Genomic DNA, 14,994 nt, shown 5'->3' with positions numbered 1-14,994 from the left:
ATCTCTAAAAAGGTATGTACTGCATTGATTTAAAAAAAAACACCTGATTGTGCTTCCCATAATAAGCCTCAAGCTTATTTCGGGTGAACCCCCGATTTAATAAATATCCCCAAAAATTATATAAAAAATATATATTTTCTCTCAGTTTAGGCCGATATATATATTGTACTACATATTTTTGGTAAAAAAAAATACAACAAGCATATATTGAGTGGTTTGCGCAAAAGTTATAGCGTCTACAATATAGGGGATAGAATTATGCCACTTTTATTATAATTTTTTTTTCTAGTTATGGCGGCGATCTGCAATTTTTATCATGACTGCGACTTTATGGCGGTTACATCTGACACTTTTGACTCTATTTTGGGACCATTGTCATTTATACAGCGATCAGTGCTATTAAAATGCACTGCTTACTGTGTAATTGACACTGGCAGTAAATGGGGTTAACAACTAGGGGCGAGGAAGGGGTTACGTGTGTCCTAGGGAGTGATTCTAACTGTGTGGGGGGATAGGCTTACTGTGACATGACACTGATCGCTGACGATCCCTGTCACTAGGCAGAACAGGGAGATACCTTGTTTACACAGGCATCCCCCCGTTCTGCCCCTCCTTGACATGATTGCGGGCCGCCGGCGAACATTGAGGGCAGGTCACGGAGAACCACACAGCTTCTTAAAGGTTATGTACCTGTACGCCCATTTGCCTACCGCTGCCAATCTGCTGACGTATATCAGCGTGCAGCGGTTGGCAATTGGTAAAGTAAAACAATAAAAAATAACATCCCTTTAAATATCGTGCCTGGGGGTCCCCTTAGTCTGCCTGTAAAGTAGTGCATCTTTCCCGTGTTTATAACAGTACTGCAACAAAATGAAATTTCTAAAGGAAAAAAAGGAAGCTGGTAACATTCCGTCTGCCATCACTCAGTTATCTGGTCCGGCACCTTCTCCCTTGCAAGGGTACTAACCCCTGACATTTTTTACGCTAAATTGAACATTAAGCTACAGCTCCTGCAAATCACGCGGAACATCGCAGCGGAGGTGAGCAAGATCTCAGCTGAACTGAGGGGGGAAATTACCCAGATTTGAGAGCGCACTGATGCTCTTGAGCATAAATTTGATGAGATGGTGAACTATGTGCAGGCAATAGAGGAGGAAAATTATAATCTCAGGCACTCAGTCTCCCAGTTACAACTAGAACAGGAGGACTTAGAGAACAGGGAAAGATGCCAGAACCTACGTTTCCACGGTATCCCTGAGACGGCGGGTGACTCTGCCTTTGGCCCATACCTCCTGGGGCTTTTCAATATATTGGCCCCCATGGTGGTGGATGTGGACTGGCGCATGGACAGAGCGCACCGCTCTCTAGGCCCGAAGTTTCCGGCTGGAGCCAGGCCTAGAGACGTTATTGTACGCTTTCACTTTTATGATAGCAAGGAGGCTTTGACCTTGGCCACACGCAATAAATCCCAGATCACCTACAAGGGAGCTAAGCTGCAGATCTTCAATGATCTTTCCCCCCATTACACTGGCGAAGGTGAGGGGCAACTTGAGGAAGCACTACTCCACACCCCAACGCTCACGATTCGCCAAACAACCGCTCTGATTTGGTTGACTGGACCATCTTGGATGTCATTCTTCTTCTTTCTTCTCCCTAATCTCAAGGGATTCACAGTGCTGCGAACTGGACTCAAGGTATTTTTGTCCAGTTTTTTGTTACAGTTGCCCTGTATTTTTTAAGGGGTAGCTATTTTTCCCATTCCCATGGGTTGAATACTGTTTGACGTTTTGTTATTTGTTTTTACTTTGTTATTCAATTTTTAGCAGCTACTGCCAAGTTCACAAGGAGGACAGTCGGTTCCCCTTCTCTCTTTGGAGTTCCATGCTGGGGGTCCACATGTGTCCCTTTTATGGCCTGCTCTGACACTCCTCAAGGCCCCCTGAGATATAAAGGTATCTTTGGCTTTCAAAAAAAGCCCACACTGCGGAGCCATGGGCCGGCGTCCTGGGAGCGTCAGATGTGACCGTACATGATTGATGGCTCGCTCCTGATACATTAGGAGTCTGGTTTGTTCCTCCTGTGCAATGTAAGTTCGGCCTGCTTCTCCTCCCTATCTGCTGGTCCATCTCTCCCTCTGAACTCCCCTCCTCTTCCTATCTTGTGGGCACCCACGCGACGTCTGTAGACACATCATCAACAACGTCACCTTCCCCATTACTAACAATAGAGATCTCGGAGTAGGTAGCAACAGCGGGCACCAACCTCCTTGGGCTGATCTGGGTACTTTCGTCAGACTGCTGAGTGCCGGCTGTTGCTACCTCCTCTTCCTGATCCAAGAATGGCTGCGCATCGGAAATGTCTTCTGATGGATCGGAAAATAATTCCTGTGACTCAAGCGGAGGGTATATGGTGGTGGTGGTGTTGGTGCTGAGCCACTCAACCATGTCTGGTGCGTCCTTTGATGTAATCGAATGAACATTGTGTCACTTCCGGCCTGGTGCTCATGCCCTACCCCTACCACCCCTGCGGAAGGGCCTGCCTCTTCCTCTGCCTGTCATTTTTTTAAATGACCCTGTGACAAAAGGCGGACCGCAAACGAGCAAAGTTCGCCGCAAAACGACCGCCAGGCCATCTTTATTTCCCATCCATACTCATTCATGCTCAGCCATACTTATGCATGCGCAGTCATCCCCAGCCATACTCATTCATGCTCAGTCATCCCCATCCATACTCAGCCATCCTGATTCATGCTCAGTCATCCCCAGCCATAAGCAATCATCCTCATCCATCCATATTCATGGTTCATCCATCCCTATTCATGCCCACCCATCCCTATCCACAGCTCATCTGTCCCCATTCACGGCTCATCCATCCACATTTATGGCTCAGCCATCCATATCCGCAGCTCATCCATCCCCATTCATGGCTCATTTATGCCTCATTCATGCTCATCCATTCCACATCAGTTCTCATCTATGCCACTACAGCGCCTCACAAAAGTGTAATAAAGTATAAAATCTATGCCCCTAGAATACCTGATGATGCTCCCTGCATGTTGGGCCTCTGTATGTGGCCAGGCTGTGGAAAAGTCTCACACATGTGGTATTGTCATACTCAGGAGGAGTAGGAAAATCTATTTTGGGGTGTCATTTTCGGGAATGTACATGCTATGTGTTAGAAATATTATATAAATGGACAACTTTTGTGTAAAAAAAATGCTTTTTCATTTTCTTTCCACATTTTCCAAAAACTTGTGGAAAGAAATGACATGATCAAAAGACATATTATGCCTCATAGATTATACGTTTGGGTGTTTTCTTTCCAAAATGTTGTCATTTGTGTATGCAGAAGTGCACAGTGAACACAGTGGTTGCAGAAATGTGGACTGAACACAGAAATGCAGTGAACACAGCGGATCCAGAAATGCACAGTAAACACAGTGGGGCAGATCCACAAAGAAAGTATGCCGGCGTATCTATTGATACGCCGGCGTAATTTCAAAATTCCCACATCGTATATTTGTTTTGAATCCTCAAAACAAGATACGACGGCATCTGGGTTAGATCCGACAGGCGTACGTCTTTGTACGCCTTCGGACGCCTTCGGATCTTAGATGCAATTTTTCGGCGTCCGCTAGGTGGCGTTCCCGTCGTAATTAGCGTTGAGTACGCAAATTAGCTATTTCCGACGATCCACGAACGTACGAGCGGCCGTCGCATTTTGTTACACGTCGTTTCCGTTCGGCTTTTTCCGGCGTATAGTTAAAGCTGCTATCTGGTGGCGTACTCAATGTTAAGTATGGCCGTCGTTCCCGCGTATAATTTTGAAAATTTTACGTTGTTTGCGTAAGTCGTCCGTGAATGGGGCTGGACGCCATTTACGTTCACGTCAAAACCAATGACGTCCTTGCGACGTCATTTAGCGCAATGCACGGCGGGAAATTTTAGGGACCGCGCATGCGCAGTTCGTTCGGTGCGGGGACGCGCTTCATTTAAATGAAACACGCCCCCTACCCGCCACATTTGAATTCCGCGCCCTTACGCCACGAGAGATACACTACGCCGCCGTAACTTACGGCGCAAATTCGTTGAGGATTCAAACCAAAGCCAGGTAAGTTACGGCGGCGTAGCGTATCTCAGATAGGCTGCGCCGGTGCAGATCTTTGTGGATCTGCCCCAGTGGATGGAGAAATGCACAGTGAACACAGTGAATGCAGTAATGTGCAGTGATCACAGTGGATCCAGAAATGCGCAGTGATCACAGTGGATCCAGAAATGCGCAGTGATCACAGTGGATGCATGAAATGTGCAGTGATCACAGTGGATCCAGAAATGCACAGTGATCACAGTGGATCCAGAAATACGCAGTGATCACAGTGGATCCAGAAATGCACAATGTTCACAGTGGAAAGAGATTGTGGTGTAAATGAGCCCTTAGAATGCCTACAAATCTATACAGGTGCAGCGCGCCCTCTTACTGTATGTACCCTTTAGTGTACTTTAAGCACACATGTGTGCTTAAAGTACACTAAAGGGTACATACAGTAAGAGGGCGCGCTGCACCTCTGCACCAAAGAAAACGAAAAAAAAAAAAAAAAAAACATCCTGGACTTCACATTTTCCCACATCAGAGATCACAGGTGATCCAGTAATGTGCAGTTTTTACAGGAGAGTCAGTAATGTGTAGTGATCACAGTGGAGCCAGTAATGCACAGTGTTCACAGTGGATCCAAAAATGCACAGAGTTCACAGTGGATCCAGAAATGCACAGTGAATCCATGAAATGTGTAGTGATCACAGTGGATCCATGAAATGCGCAGTGATCACAGTGGATGCAGAAATGCGCAGTGATCACAGTGGAAAGAGATTGCGGTGTAAACGAGCCCTTAGAACGCCTACAAATCTATACAGCGTTCCCTATCAAACATGTGTGCTTGAAGTACACTAAAGAGTACATAAGAGGGCGCGCTGCACCTCTGCACGAAAGAAAACCAAAAAAACACATCCTGGACTTCACATTTTCCCACATCAAACATGGCAGCCTCCGGAGTCCGGACACTTCCGGCTGTCCCGTCTACGTTACTCAGAAGCAGTCAGCTGACAGTCGCCTGACAGGTACCAGGGGGGTGTGGAGGCAGGCTGTAAGGGCGGTTGCTGCGCATGCGCATCGCTCCTGGGATGTGGACTGGAGGACCGGGGGAGGGGAGTAAACATGGCGGCGTCCAGCGACAGTCTGTGAGTCAGGCATAGACGGACGGTGCCGTGACAGAGACCGGAGAGGGGGGAAGGAGGGTGTACGAGCACTCCGGGACTGAGACCCCCCCACCCTGCTTGGAGAGGAGGAGGAGGGGCCGTGTACCGCTATAGGGGCGGGGACAGAGTCCCGGGTACAAGGCGGCTGTGTGCAGGTACATGTCACTGTGTGTGTCTCCTCATAGAGGGGGATGTGGGCGTGTCTCTTCATAGAGGGGGGTGTGGGTGTGTCAGGGAGCTGCGCTCCATCTCTACCATTCACCACCAGTGTTCATTTAATGACAGGTGAGCCGAGTGTCCATTGAGGTGTGTGCTTTGTCTCTCAGTGTGTATGTGATGATGTATAGAGGTAGATGGCTGCCTATTCCTATATAGGGGAATACTCCTCCTGATCAGCATGCTGCTTCCTGATTCTTCCAGTACTTTGTCACTGCCGTGTCACTCTCCAGTGTGACTCCACTGCTACCTGCAAATATCCGTATCCACTGTAGATAGATCATGAGGTGATTCTTCTACATGAAAGAACTTTGCTTAAAGAGAAGTGCTGATTCACTAATAAAATGTATATTTATTCTCCCCTAGATGGCTTCAGCATGGCGCTGATGCTACAGCTGTCTGAGCGATCAAAGACCACCGATCGCTCAGTTCTCAGTCTTTAGTGAGCCGGTGATTGCCCCTCCAGGGCTCACTGGAGTGCCGACCTGTGCAGTGGGCTTAGGCTCTCTTAGCCGCCAGCAGCCGCTCATTCATCAGGGTGGATCCCAACATTATTGTCTGAGGCTGGGTTCACACTAGAACACGCAGCGGCTCACAACAGCAGTCCGGTGCGTCTCCATTCACTGTGTCCGGTCTTATTTCAGGCTGAATTCGGACCAGAAGACACACAGGGCTCTTGTGCAATTCGCACCGGTGCCGCTGCGGAGAGGTGTGAACCGGCTCCATAGAGAGACAATCTCTTGCTATGCGAATTGGTTGCGGGGAAACCACATCGAATTGGCATAAGTGTGAACCCAGCCTAAATCCCTGCAGAGCCTGGACCAGCGCTGTGACTTGTGCTGAATCTGGGACGCTGGAGCGCAGAACTAAGAACCATAGATCAGTCCTTTGCATTCTTTTGTCTGCTGGTGTTATCCACTTCTTCTTGTGGCTGCTCCTGAGCTGGGCTGTGTGCATCCAGAGACGCACAAAGCGCAGCTCGGTCCCATCTCCGTTTCCTCCGCACAGGAATTGACTGACAGCTGCTGTAGCCTTTAAGTTGGATTTACTGTAGGCAATAGACTTTGCAAGTGCAGTTTCTCCAGAGCTTAGTAAATGAGGGGATGCTCTGCTGACTTCAATCTTCCAAGCAAAAGTGCTGTGTTCTTTTTTTAGTTTCCTTGCATATGACTGGGTATTCTTTGCTTAGTGACGCTTCATCTCATTTACTAGGTTCTGGAGAAACTGCCTTTAGTAAATCCAACGCTACGTCTCCCACGGCTATCAGACTCTTATTCAGGAAGAAAGAGCAGCGCTGCGTAAGTGATTAGGGATTCGGGGGTAAAAAGTATTGAAAGTTTTTTTTTTTACCCTAATGCAGAGAATGCATTTAGACAAAAAATCCATTTGAGTTTAGAACCATTTTAAAGCCTAAGGGGCAGATCCACATCTGCACCGGCGCAGCGTATCTGAGATACGCTACGCCGCCGTAACTTACTTGGCTTTGGTTTTAATCCTGAAAGAATTTGCGCCGTAAGTTACGGCGGCGTAGTGTATCTCTCGCGGCGTAAGGGCGCGGAATTCAAATGCGGCGAGTAGGGGGCGTGTTTCATTTAAATGAAGCGCGTCCCCGCGCCGAACGAACTGCGCATGCCCCGTCCGTCAAAACTCCCAGGGTGCATTGCTCCAAATGACGTCGCAAGGACGTCATTGTTTTCGACGTGAACGTAAATGGCGTCCAGCCCCATTCACGGACGACTTACGTAAACGACGTAAAATTTTTAAAATTATACGCGGGAACGACGGCCATACTTAACATTGAGTACGTCACCAGATAGCAGCTTTAACTATACGCCGGAAAAAGCTGAACGGAAACGACGTAAAAGAATGCGACGGCCGCTCGTACGTTCGTGGATCGTCGGAAATGGCTAATTTGCATACTCTACACGGATTACGACGTGAACGCCACCCAGCGGCCGGCGGAAAATTGCATCTTAGATCCGACGGCGTACTAAGGCGTACGCCTGTCGGATCTAACACAGATGCCGTCGTATCTTGTTTGGTGGATACCAAAACAAAGATACGACGCGCAAAATTTGAAATTACGCGGCGTATCAACAGATACACCGGCATCATTTCATTGAGGATCTGCCCCTAAGTGTATCTAATATAAAATGAAAAAAACACAGAAAAATCAGAACATGAGACATAACTTGTAAACAGTAGAATGTGTCCCTTGTGTTGATTCTTCTCCCCCCCCCCTTTTTTTGCCTCTAATCTCCGGTGGGGGTTAATAGATCTAATGGGCAGCATAGTACAGCTTCTATGAATAGCAGAGGTGGGCATCGTTTGTTTATCTTGATCGGAGACAGTGGCAGGCGCCTTGGTTGTACTCGCCTCCGCTGCACCAGGAGATTGGGACAGAGGAAGAGGAGTTGGCACAAATGACACATCTTACTGTGACTGTAAGTTATGTCCCATGTGCTGTGTATTTTTAACCACTTAAGGACCGGACCAATATGCTACTAAATGACCCAAGGGGTTTTTACAATTCGGCACTGCGTCCTTTTAACAGATAATTGCTCGGTCATGCGACGTGGCTCCCAAACAAAATTAGCGTCCTTTTCTTCCCACAAATAGAGCTTTCTTTTGGTGGTATTTGATCGCCTCTGCGATTTTTATTTTTATTTTTTGCGCTATATACAAAAATAAAGCGACCTTTTTGAAAAAAAAAAAATATTTTTTACTTTTTGTTATAAGAAAAATCAAATAAACTAAATTTTAGTCAAACATTTAGGCCAAAATGTATTCAGCCACATGTCTTTAGTAAAAAAAAAATAGCTACCTAGCGGCAACAGTGACACTAATACAGCGATCAGAAAAATGATCGCTTAGTGACACTGGCAATAGGGAGTGAAAGGGTTAACTAGGGCGGTGAACAAGGGGTTAAAACTTTATTGGGGGGGGGTACGGGGGCTACCCTGAACCTAACACTAACTGGCTGTCACACTGACACTAAATACAGGGATCAGTACATATATGATCACTGCATTCAGTGACACTGTGACAGGGGGGTAGGGCGGGGGGGGGGGGGTTGATCGGGGGGGTTAATGTGCCTATGTGTAGTGTGTGTCAGTGTAGTGTTGTGCAGACTTACTGTGTGATGTATTCTGTCCTCAGCGGCGGTTGAAAATACTGCCGAGAGGAGAGAATACATCACTTCCCCCTTCCTGTGAGCGATCCGGAGGGGGCGGACAAAAACGAACAGCTGCCCCCTCCTCCCGGATCGGTCGTGAAGCCACGGGAACCGCCGCATGTACCGGGGGGGGGGGCACGGCATTCTGCCGACGTAAATGTACATGCGGCGGTCCGGAAGTGGTTAAAGGGGTTGTAAAGGTACAATTGTTTTTTCCCTAAATAGCTTCCTTTACCTTAGTGCAGTCCTCCTTCACTTACCTCATTCTTCCATTTTGCTTTTAAATGTCCTTATTTCTTCTGAGAAATCCTCACTTCCTGTTCTTCTGTCTGTAACTCCACGCAGTAAATCGAGGCTTTCTCCCCGGTGTGGAGTGTTGTGCTCGCCCCCTCCCTTGGACTACAGAAGAGTGAGGACACCCACTAACACACAGCTCCTTTCTGTATCTGCAAAGTAGAGAGCGTCCTGACTCTCCTGTAGTCCAAGGAAGGGGGCGAGCACGACACTCAACACCAGGGAGAAAGCCTTGCATTACTGTGTGGAGTTACAGACAGAAGAACAGGAAGTGAGGATTTCTCAGAAGAAATAAGGACATTTAAAAGCAAAATGGAAGGATGAGGTAAGTGAAGGAGGACTGCACTAAGGTAAAGGAAGCTATTTAGGGAAAAACATTTGTACCTTTACAACCCCTTTAAGTCCAAATGTACATTTATTTTCTCCATAGGAGCCTGCAAAGCATTTCCCCTGTGGATCGGGGTGTACTGGCAGACTTGTTCTCCAGCTCTCTGTACCGAGTCAGCTGGAGAAAGCGTCAGTAGATTGTGTGGCAATTACCGCATTCTTTTCCATTGAGAACTACAAGTCCATCCGCCGTGGTGGTGGAATAGAAATTGTTTATTCATTGACTGATTTCTGTGAATTAATGACAAGGTTGTGCAGATGGAGACCCATGCAACTGCATTGATTCGAAAAGTCTTTCAGATTGTAAGCTCTAAGGATCAGGGCTCTCTGATTTCCTCCTATATTAAATTCTATTGTAACTGTACTGTCTGCCCTCGGGTTGTAAAGCAACTCAAACTGTTGGCACTGTATAAATCCTGTATAATAGTTGTAAAAAAATCCACACCTAGCAGCAGCTTGCTGTAAAATCAGGTGATGTCACTGAACCTCGTGCGATGCTGGGAAAGCTCAGGGTGACAATTCTCCATGTGCAGGAACCCATTTTCAGGGCATTTGGGATGCACAGCTTTCCCAAGGTACAGCAGTGATTTTTGCCCTCACCTAGGCAAGCCTACTTGAAGCTGGGGTAAAAGGCGAGTGATTTGAACATTTTTCTTTCAATTGATTGCTTTCAGGGCACATATTTTTCTTTAGGGGGCAGGGATCTACAAACAAAGAAAATCTTTCCTTTCCATGAAAGGTCTCCCATAGACAGTGCAATTCGGCAGAATGGCACGGACAGGCAGAACGACGTGCCCGCACGTACCGGCCTAGACGTGGGTCGGGGGTCCAACCCACGTCTAGTCCAATCGGGACCCCCCCCCCGGTACATACGGCGGTCGGTAAGCCTCTGGGAGCGATCAGGGATGAGGGCGCAGCTATTCGTTTCTAGCCGCCCCCTCGCGATCGCTCCCCGGAGCTGAAGAACGGGGAGAGCCGTATGTAAACACGGCTTCCCCGTGCTTCACTGTGGCGGCTTCATCGATCGTGTCATCCCCTTTATAGGGGAGACACAATCGATGACGTCAGACCTACAGCCACACCCCCCTAAAGTTGTAAACACACACTAGGTGAAACATAACTCCTTCAGCGCCCCCTGTAGTTAACTCCCAAACTGCAACTGTCATTTTCACAATAAACTACGCAATTTGAATGCATTTTTTGCTGTAAAAATGACAATGGTCCCAAAAATGTATCCGAAGTGTCCGCCATAATGTCGCAGTCACGAAAAAAATCGATGATCGCCGCCATTGGTAGTAAAAAAAAAAATTCATAAAAATGCAATAAAACTATCCCTTATTTTGTAAACGCTATAAATTTTGCGCAAACCAACCGATAAACGCTTATTGCGATTTTTTTTTTTTTTTTTTTTTTTACCAAAAATAGGTAAAAGAATACATATCGGCCTAAACTGAGGGGAAAAAAATGTTTTTTTTATATATATTTTTGGGGGATATTTATTATAGAAAAAAGTAAAAAATATTGAATTTTTTTCAAAATTGTCGCTCTATTTTTGTTCATAGCACAAAAAATAAAAACCGCAGAGGTGATCAAATACCACCAAAAGAAAGCTCTATTTGTGGGAAGAAAAGGATGCAAATTTTGTTTCGGTACAACATTGCATGACCGCGCAATTACCAGTTAAAGCAGCGCAGTGCCAAATTGTAAAAACACCTCTGGACATTTAGCCGCATATTGGTCCGGGGCTTAAGTGGTTAAGTGACATAATCGGCTGCTTTGCTGTACAGACAAAGGTAGATTATACAGAAACAAAATGTTTCTAAGAATGGGTACGTACATTTGAGCCTTATGTATACAGGCTTATTAATTTATGCTCCAAATGTGGTGATTTTGCATATGTACGGCGTGCACGTTTGTACGTGCGTTTATGTGCATATGGCTTTGAGTTTAAATGCATTCTACCAGCCAGAATAATTAATTTTGGCCATTGGAACACATTGATGCTCATAGTGTGCGTGTTTACGGTATTGGAATAATAAAAGCTTGGAAATGGTCTTTTGATTGTTGTAGAAATGATCACTTCAGGCTCCCATTAGTAGTTGTTGCCACTTTCACAGGGGTTGTCTCTTTGAGCCTAGGTTCACACTGCTGCGAATTCAAAATCGCGGTAAAATGCGCGATTTTACCGCGATTTCGCGGCCGCGATTTTGCCGCGATTTCGGCCGCAATTTCATGTAAATCGCGGCCCGAAATCGCAAAAAGTAGTACAGGAACTACTTTTTGAAATCGCAGATGCGGCGTCGCACTGATTAGGACAGTGCCATTGCCGACAATTACCGCCGATTTGAGATGCGATTTGACATGTCAAATCGCATCTCAAATCGTTCCAAATCGTACCCAGTGTGAACCAGGGCTGAAGGCTATTCATTTAGTGCAGGGATATGCAATTAGCGGACCTCCAGCTGTTGCAAAACTACAAGTCCCATCATGCCTCTTCCTCTGGGTGTCATGCTTGTGGCTGTCAGAGTCTTGCTATGCCTCATGGGATTTGTAGTTCTGCAACAGCTGGAGGTCCGCCAATTGCATATCCCTGATTTAGTGGCTCATAACTTATACAGGACTTTTCTGAGCTCCTGGGAACTGAATGGCGCTGCAGGGGAGAGAAGGAATTGTCAGGCCCAGATTCACACGAATGCTGCTACATAACCCTATGTTTTTTTGTAGATTGTTTTGTGCATTTTTATGTTTTAATGTATTTTTTTTTATAAGAGGGAAAGGTTGTTTGTTAAACACGAAACCCTGTCAGAAACACACTAAATATGCATGTACATGCGCTTTTTATGCTCTCTCATTGAAGTCAATGGGGCTTAAAATGCACTATGCTGCACTAAGGCCGGAATCACACTTGTGCGGTGCGAATTTCAGCTCTCTTATCTCTGCAGAGAGATAAGAGAAGTGTTCAGCAGATCCATTGCGTTTTAGCTGCGAATTTCTAGACCTGGGAGAGGGGAGGGGAAGTGTATTGAGCTGAATGAGAGAAATACTGAAGAGAATAGAACACATCTGCGATTCAGCTGCATACCCATAGAAGATAATGGGCCTGAATTCGCACCTGAGCCACACCGCAATGCCTAAAAAACGCACACGGTTTTCCGGCAATGCGCAGTGCATCGCACATATGTGAACCAGCCTCATTGAAAACAATGTATTTTGAAATGTTCTGCGAATTGGATGCGGTTTAAGCCGCACTCAATTTGCATAGGTGTGAACCCGGCCTAAAAGAAGCACCTGCCACCCTATGAAAAATTGCAATGTGGCATTGATGTGAATGGGCACCATAGAAAATAATGTAATATCCATTGACGTGCACTGCAGCGCGACAGCGGACTCGGACATTGCGCTAATGTGAACTGGCCCGGCATGGGCAAAGTACAGGTTCACCTTTTGCGGATCATTGAGCTGTCCTTTGGTCACGTGATCCTGTAAATGTGTTATTTTAGTCACCTTGTCCAACCTGTCAGTCAGGCTCCTCACTTCTCCAGCATATGAAACTACCGAGGTGTACTTGGACTTGTAGTTCCACCAATGCTGGGACTCTACATTGGTTAGACCAGCTAAAAGCCAGTGACCTTTCCAGGGTAGTATATTGTTATAACTAAAAGACATACACCAATGTTCTGCAAATTATGTGCAAAACTTGTGTACTTTTTATTTAACATTTCCTCCTGTAATAAAAGAGATGAAAAAGATGGACAGGGATGTTGGCAACTTCATGCCCCCATACATGAGCCAAATCTTTTCGTAATAAAAGAGATAACAGTCATCCGATCTATGCGTTTGTGATGGTCATATGGGTCTGCATTTATTGCTTGAACGAAGATATCTGAATCCTCTGAAATCTGTTTACAATACATGCCTGTTCCATTTCCTGCCATCAGCTGACTCTGCTTGTATCAGCACCTTTCATACTTGCTGCAGGAACATATTCCAAGTCATGTTCTATGGCTGTCTCCCACTAAATTCTATTGTCTATTACAATTTCCTTTTCAAATTAACAGCATCTGTCCTTCATTTTATGCTTCTGATTAAGCAGATTTTGCCTAGAAGTAAATGTTCCTTTTATCCGTGGATGTTTTTCCTTTCTTCTCTAGGATTGGATCGCGTTTCATCACTGCAGGGCTTATGATGTGGTTACAGACTTGCTGTAATAAACCGTTCAATGCTCGGTTATCTCTTTGCTTACAACTATTTATGGAAGGGTCAGATTAGGCAAAAGTATTTTCTGCAGAAGAACCTGGTCTAAGAAAAAACGTATCTAGCAACTGTCAGTTTTTTTAGTTTATATGAGCTTTAGGCTGCATTCACACCTTGGCGTACCTAATCGCTGCGTTTTGTCCCGCGAATTGCGGCCACAAATTGCGGCGTCTTGTACCACGATTTGCGGCGACAAAACACTGCGATTGTGAATGCAGCTTACCCCCAGGGCCACATCTCCTATGCCGAAAGCCGCCTGAAAAAAAGGTCCGGGACTTGTTTTCAGGCGGCAGGCGTTCGGCATGGAGATGTGAACCATCTCCATAGAGGGCAATGTAAAATCATCCCTCCAGCGTCTTAGGGGCTGCTGCGGCGTCGCGCTTCAGGCGTATATACGCCTAGGTGTGAACAGAGCCTAAAATAAACCATATTCAAATATTTACCTATTTTGTGAAGTTGAAGGTTCAGTTTGGGGATGATTCTATTTGAAACCAGTTTAACTATTATTCAGGATTTGTTAACCACTTAAGCCCCGTACCTTTAGGCAGCTAAATGCCCAGGCCAGGTTTTGCGATTCGGCATTTGTCGCTTTAACTGACAATTGCGCGGTCGTGCGACGTGGCTCCCTAACAAAATTGGTGTCCTTTATTCCCCACAAATAGGGTATTTGATCACCTCTGCGGTTTTTATTTTTTGCGATATAAACAAAAAATAGAGCGACAATTTTGAAAAAAATGCATTTTTTTTTACTTTTTTGCTGTAATAAATATCCCCCAAAAACATATATACAATTTTTTTTTCCCCTCAGTTTAGGCCGATACGTATTCTTCTACCTATTTTTGGTAAAAAAAAATCGCAATAAGCGTTTATCGATTGGTTTGCGCAAAATTTATAGCGTTTACAAAATAGGGGATAGTTTTATTGCATTTTTATTTTTTTTTTATTTTTTTTACTACTAATGGCGGCAGTCAGTGATTTTTTTTTCGTGACGGCGACATTATGGCGGACACTTCTGACACATTTTTGGGACCATTGTCATTTTCACAGCAAAAAATGCATTTAAATTGCATTGTTTATTGTGAAAATGACAGTTGCAGTTTGGGAGTTAACCACAGGGGGCGCTGTAGGAGTTAGTGTTCACCTAGTGTGTGTTTACAACTGTAGGGGGTGTGGCTGTAGGTCTGACGTCATCAATCGTGTCTCCCTATAAAAGGGATGACTCGATCGATGCAGCCGCCACAGTAAAGCACGGGGAAGCCGTGTTTACATACGGCTCTCCCCGTTCTTCAGCTCAGGGGAGCGATCGCGAGGGGGCGGCTAGAAACGAATAGCCGCGCCCTCATCCCGGATCGCTCCCTGAGGCTTACCGACCGCCGTATGTACCGGGGGGGGGGTCCCGATCGTACCCCCGACCCG

At 45.9% G+C, this 14,994-nt stretch overlaps 1 protein-coding gene across 3 annotated transcripts in view; it reads left to right on the top strand.

The window, feature by feature from the left end:
- The first annotated feature begins 5,181 nt into the window (after window positions 1–5,181).
- Window positions 5,182–14,994, top strand: part of DNAJC13 (DnaJ heat shock protein family (Hsp40) member C13) — a 220,226-nt gene continuing 210,413 nt past the window's right edge. For 2 of the 3 annotated variants that reach the window (XR_005749412.1, XM_040353030.1), the window contains exon 1: window positions 5,182–5,407. The gene's annotated coding sequence lies outside the window, so the exon portion shown is untranslated. Of the gene's footprint in view, window positions 5,408–6,681; window positions 6,767–14,994 lie in introns of those variants that run through there. The other variant, XM_040353031.1, reaches the window with a different exon arrangement.

This window comes from Rana temporaria, chromosome 5, assembly GCF_905171775.1.
Source record: "Rana temporaria chromosome 5, aRanTem1.1, whole genome shotgun sequence".
In the NCBI taxonomy this organism is placed as follows: domain Eukaryota; kingdom Metazoa; phylum Chordata; class Amphibia; order Anura; family Ranidae; genus Rana; species Rana temporaria.
This window is presented reverse-complemented; position numbering and strand designations above follow the sequence as displayed.